The sequence below is a fragment of the Monodelphis domestica genome, chromosome 1, assembly GCF_027887165.1.
Source record: "Monodelphis domestica isolate mMonDom1 chromosome 1, mMonDom1.pri, whole genome shotgun sequence".
In the NCBI taxonomy this organism is placed as follows: Eukaryota; Metazoa; Chordata; class Mammalia; order Didelphimorphia; family Didelphidae; genus Monodelphis; species Monodelphis domestica.
The window spans coordinates 204,146,880-204,153,609 of record NC_077227.1 but is presented as its reverse complement, the minus strand read 5'-3'; positions in this window follow the sequence as shown (position 1 = coordinate 204,153,609).

The following is a 6,730-nucleotide window of genomic DNA, read 5'->3' as shown; positions in this document are numbered from 1 at the left end:
AGAGTATAAACCTAATAGAGAAAGAATGCTCCACTAGCTTACTCAGGAATGTCAGGAAAAACCTTACTAAAAGGAAAGCATACTGAAAAGGGAAACATGCTCTGGTTATGAAAACTCTGAGAGGATTTGGATAAAAGCCTAGCAGCGTGGATGGACATAACTGGGTTTCTTTTTATTGTCATTCTTTTTATTTTATTACTTTATGTTTTTTCATAGATGGGTTTTCATTCGCATGCAAATTAATGAGATCATAAGAGTATAAGATATATTTGGGGTCTGTAGTACTGTCTAATGTTCAATATAATTATTAGCCTCAAAGGTCCCTACTTAGTCCATAAGAGCACAAAAATTTATCCTATATATGAGGGGATGTGTAAATTCGATCCTTGTGAGGTGGGTATGAGTGTGAAAGAGAATGCCTATTTTTGTAGACATTATCTATGAAATAGTTCTGTTAGGATTTGTGGATGGATGATGAGGAAGTTAATATGTATGTAACTGGGGGAGATTGCTTGTACAAATACATGCCTATAAAAGCTCCCTCAACTTCAGAAATTCATTGCTTGGAAGGAGTCTAATCAAATCAACAGGAAATGTATTTGGCCAAATGCAGTAGCAACAGCAGCTGGCCCAGGAATTCCTGTCCTTAGAACATAGTCCAGAGCCAGACCTGGGTAATCCCATGGGAACATGGAGGTGCTCTGAAAGGCTATGGGAGTGGACAGGGGAGGGAATAAGCTCTAATGAAGCTTTGAACTAAACAAAGAGACTGTGCTGGGCACCTCTATGCCTCTCCTTTGGAATCTAAGGAGCACTGATTCTCTGCCACAGGTCTGACTAGGAAATGCCATACTTGGGACAATTACATCAAACAGACACTGAGTCAAGTTATATGTAACTTTAGTTGAGGATCAGGGAAAATACTCTCCCATGTGGGAAGGAAAGAATAGAGGCCCTAGGGCATTGGAGAGATCATATAGGAGGGGACAGAGCAAGATGGATAGCTTCATAGTTCATTTTAAACTATTTGTAACTACTTTAAAGTTTTATATTTGTATTATATTTACATGTTTGTTATTTATGCTTGTATTATATTTATAACTAATGTCATAATTTTGTTTTTTAATTAAACCAATCAAAAATTAAATTTGGTTTGTATACCATTATTTCCTAATATATTCCTTTCTTCTCCCTTCCAAGAGAATTCTCATTTAAAAGAACAAAAAAGAGAGAAGAAAGCAGTTAGTCAAAACAACAAGTCTGATGGTATATATATGTTGTTCTACTCCCATAATCCCTACCTCTAGAAAGAGGGCTTTTTAAGTCATGTCTTGACTCTTTGTGACATCATTTGGGGTTTTCTTGGCAGGGATACTGGAGTAGTTTGCTATTTCTTTTCTCCAACTCATTTTCTAGATGAGGAAACTGAGGCCAATGGGGTTAAATGTTGCCCCAAGGGTCAAGGTCACACAGCTAATAAGTGTCTGAGGCTATTAAACTCAGCTCTTCCTAACTCCAGGTCCTGTGCTCTATCCACTATACCCCCTAGAAGGGAGGGAATTACATTTTCCTCTCTCTTTTGTGGGGCTAAGTTTGGTCATTATCATTACAGAATTTTGGTTTTGATTTTTGTTGTCATTAATATTTCTACTTACACTACTGAAGAAATTATCACATTATTGTCTTCACTTTGCATCAGTCAACATCTGCTCTTATGTTTCTCTTTATGGAGCAGTAAGGCTTCCTGATTTAGCTAATTATTCTTACTAATTACTTGTTTCTTCCTGCTGAAGGACTATCTTGGTACCTTCCAAATTGGGGTTCTGGGATAAAGGACCTGGTGTCCTCTAGTTGCTCTTTTCTCATCTACTGCTTTATAGGGGTCTTTGTCCCAGAAGAAAACAGTTTGTGAATAGGTAGGATAGGGCTCTGAAAGGAACAGAGAAAAAGTTGGATACGGAAACCAATATTTCAGTATAAGACTTGATGGCTTTCTAACTGCATGGTTCCACCAGGTACTGAGATATCTATTTAATGTTTTCAGTGTTACTGTCTATTCTTCAGCTGCCAGAGAACAGAGAAATACACTCTATCCTGGGCTCCTGAGGATCTAAGAGTGTGTTTTCCATTAGGATTTGTATTAACCCTTAGACCACATTTATCTTGCCCTTGCTGCCCAGGACTGAGGGATGGGAATTAAAGAACTGCCTATCTTGAAAGGTTACCTATGCTCATGGCAAGACCAATAAGTCAGAAACATCCCATTCTGTGATTTTTAGAGTAAAACCTTCATCTGTACATTGATATCACTGATGAAAATAAAAAACAAGAGACAAAACTTTTCATTCTCTTCATCTATAATATTTTGCCTGGTGAACTTATCAGCTCCATTGATCCAGTGATCATAATTGTATTGCTAAGGAGATTTAAATTGTTCACAATTGATCATCCTTACAATTTACTGTTACTGTGTACAGTGTTCTCCTTGGTTCTGCTCTCTTAACAATGCATCAGTTCATGTATGGATTCCCAGGTTTTTCTGAAAGCATCCTGATCATTTCTTATAGCACAATAGTATTCCATTACAATCACAGACCACAGTTTGATCAGCCATTCCTCAAATGATGAACATCTTCTCAATTTCTAATTCTTTCTCACCACAAAAAGAGCTGCTATAAATATTTTTGTACATATCAGTCCTTTTCCTTTTCCTTTGACCTCTTTGGGATATAGTATAGTAGTGAAATTGCTGGGTCAAAGAGTACTCATGGTTTTGTAGCCCATTAGATATAGTTCCAAATTGTCCTCCAGAATGGTTGGATCAGTTCACAACTCTACCAACAATGCATTAGTGTCTCTATTTTTCCACATCCTATCCATTTGTCATTTTTCTTTCTGTCACATTAGCCAATCTGACAGGTTTAAGGTGGTACCTGAGTTGTTTTAATGTGCATTTCTCTTATCAGAAGTGAGTTAGAGCATTTTTTCATATGATTATAGATAGTTTTGGTTTCTTTTTAAAAAATATCCTTTGATTATTTATCCATTGGAGATTGGCTTTTATTCTTTTTTTTTTGAGATTGGCTTTTATTCTTATAAATTTGACTCCATATTTTTTAGAAATGAGGCCTTTATCAAAGAAACTTGCTATAAAAAATTTCCCCCAGTTTCCTGATTCCCTTCTAATATTAGGTGCATTAGTTTTGTTTGTGCTAAACCTTTTTAATTTGAAATAATCAAATTTATCCATTTTATACCCTGTAATGCTATCTATCTCTTGTTTGATCATAAATTCTTCTCTTTTTCATAGGTCTGACAAGTAAAGTATTCCTTTCAAAGCCTTTGAAAGACTAAAATGGCACTAAGACTTTCAAGACACCTCATAGCTGTGATTTGGGTTTTGGTTCCCCCCCCCCCAAGTATCTGAGGAGAGGTTTTACTGAGAGGGAGAAAAAGGGCACTGGGGATATTGAATAATTTACCCACATCTATTTTGCATATTTCATATGCATTTCTTTGGTCCCCTCATCTCTGCAAGCATGAGGACTTGTCTTGCAAGGTTCTAAAGATTTGATTCTGTTTTATTTCTGGGAAAATCAGAAACTTGGGGTCCCATTGAAGGCAGGCTCAGACTATACCCAGACTCTAAGGAAAACCTCGAACTTACCTAAGGTACTTCCAAAATACTTTGAATGCTCATAGTCCTCTCTCCTTGGATTCATACCCTTTTTAGGTATGGAAGGTTTTTACCTTTTCATTCTTCATCATGATTCTAGGGAGGGGGGATTGTCTGACGGGCATCTGCCCCATTTTCCCAACCTCCAACTCCCCTTTCATACATATTAATATAACAGAAAGAATTCTATGGATCACATTTATACAGTGCTTTTCAAGTTACTAAAATCTTTCTTCATAAAAATCCAGGTGGGTCTACATGAATAAGGTGAGTGTCTACATAAGTGGGTTGTCAATGGACATGGTTATTTGCATTGGGGATGCTGAGAACAGAGGCATAGATTTAGAAAAGGAAACGGATGTCTGAACGTGGCTGAGATTCAGTGCACTTGGTCTGGTTATCCTTGGGAATGCATGGTGATAAGAATGCATGTGTTATGTTATTGCAGGTGTAGGTGTTATCACAGGAGTAGGATGTAAATTCCTTGACAGCAGGGAATGTATCACTGTGATATTTATATCACCAGGACTTGACATTTTGGGGATGAAAGGTGTTAGACCTGAAGTTTCATCAAGTATAGGGAATTCCCTAGGAAGAAATTCCCTCTGCTAATAAAGATTGCCTGGGAATACTGAGGACTTAAATCACTTGAACAAGGACACACCATCAATGTCCAAGGCAGGAATTTGAACTTTTTTTTTTCCTTTCTTTAAAAAAAAACCAACACCCTTTACTTCTTGCCTTAGAATTGATACCATGTAACCATTCAAAGGCAGAAGAGCAGTAAGGGTTAGGAATCTGGATCTGGAAAGTGTTTGAGGTCACATTTGAACCTTGAACCTCTCATTTCCAGACCTGGCTGTATCTACTGAGTGACCTAACTGCCCCAAAATTGTCTTTTCTTAACTGAGGATGTCTCTCTATTCATAAGGTCATAAACTTGGGACTAGAAAGGCCTTCAAAGGCAACTAAGTGGTATGGTAGATAGATCACTGGTTCTGGAATCAGGAAGACATGAGTTCAAACCCAGCCTCAGAAACTTTCCTAGCTGTGCCACTTTAGACAAATCACTTAACTTCTGTTTGCCTCAGTTTCTTTAGGTGCTAATAGCAGCACCTCCTAAAGTTGTTGTGAGGATCAAACAAGATGTTTATAAAGGACTCAGCATAGTGCCTTGTGGGGGACTTTGGGGACCACGGGGTTAAATCCCCCCAAACCCAATCCAGGTGGAGACTCAGGTGAGATTATAGAGAATTCTGGGAAATACCAAGGACTTCTGGGGATTGAAATCTAGGGTTCAAATCTCCATTTTATAACTTTCCCCTCTTCTCCTAACATTCCTGTAAAAGGGTCATGAAAAGGGCACAGCTTGGAGAATAATGAGTATAATGATGTGAAGGCAGAGAGAACTCTCCTCCCTGGCTCCAAAGGCCTGGTTTTAGTCAAAATTATTTTTATTGACCATTTGCTTCCCTTAAAGAGATATCTTGGTAGAGAGTAGATAAATAGGCACTTTGCTTCTGGCAGAGGCAGGAACAGCAGAAGCCTGAAGCCTGGAAGGAGAGCATGATGGAGTAAAGACTGTTAGAAGCCTGCTGGTGCTAAGTGTCATTCTTTGAACTTTCATGTTACATTGCCCCTATTCTGTCCTTGGAACCCCGTTCGATTTCTGGCCCACCAAATATCATAATAAGTCCCGACAGTGCCTGGCACATAGTAGGTGCTTAATGAATGCTTATTTCCTTCCTTCCTTTCAGGTGAGGGAACTGTAGCCTTGAGAGGTCATATGACTTACCCAGTCACACATATGGGGATTTTAACCTATCTTCTGATTTAAAGCTATTTTCATTAAATCATATCACATTGCCTAGCATGATTGGTTGAATATCTGAATATAATAAAGATATCAATTTATATAAGTTATAAGAATCTAGTTGCATTCACTACCTAGTTTATTAATCAATCAGCTAGTTATTATGAATCTTCTTTCTTTGGATCACCTCTAATTTATCCTTTAGATATCTTGTCCATATATAGTTCATGTTATATTGTCTCTCTCCTTAGACCAGTGATTCTCAACCTTTCTAATACAGTTCCTCATGTTGCAGTGACCCCAAACCAAAAAATTATTTTGGCGGCTACTTCAAAACTGTAATTTTGCTACAGTTATGATTCAGAATGTAAATACCTGATATGCATTATATATTCTCATTGCTACAAATTGAGAGGTTGAGAACCGCTGCCTTAGACTGTGAAATCCTTAAGGGCAGAGACTGTCTTTTCCCTTTTTTTGAATCCCTAGAGCTTAACTTAAGGAAGTGCTTGACTTCTCTTATCTGTAAGAAGAAAACAAGCATTTATTAAGCACCTACCATGTGCCAGGCATGGTGCGAAGTACTTTAGAAATATCTTATTTGATCTTCACAACAACCCTAGGAGGTATTATTAGCACTTGAGGAAACTGAACCAGACAAAAGTTAAGTGACTTACCCAAAGTAACACAGCTAGAGTAGTATTTGAGGCTGGATTTGAACTCATGTCTCCCTGATTCCAGGCCCAGTGGTCTGGTCTTCCCATTGTGCCTCATAGTTGCCTCTGAGGTTCTTTGCAGCCCCAGATCTATGATCCTGTGGATAAAGAGACCCATTATCCTCATTTTACAGATAAGGAAACTGCCAAGCACTACACAAGTGCTTTATAAGCATCTTTTTTGATCCTCATGGCTATTAGCACCTGAAGAAACTGAGGCAGATATAAGTTAAGTGACTTACCCAGGACACACAGCTAAGACATAGCTAAACTCAGGTCTTCCTGATACCAGACACTTCTAGCAGGAGATGGTACCTGAGCTGCATCTTTTTTGTTTGTTTCTGCATTGAAGTATATTCATGCACAGCTGACTGCAGCCTGTACTGCAGGAAAAGAATTGATTTGCTAATCCATATTGCCCCATGAAAGAAAATAGATAAGATTATAGTACTCCCACCCTAATGGGAAGGAAGCTTGGATCTGGTTCCTGAGTCCTTTGTGACTTCTGAAGGATTCTGGGATCAG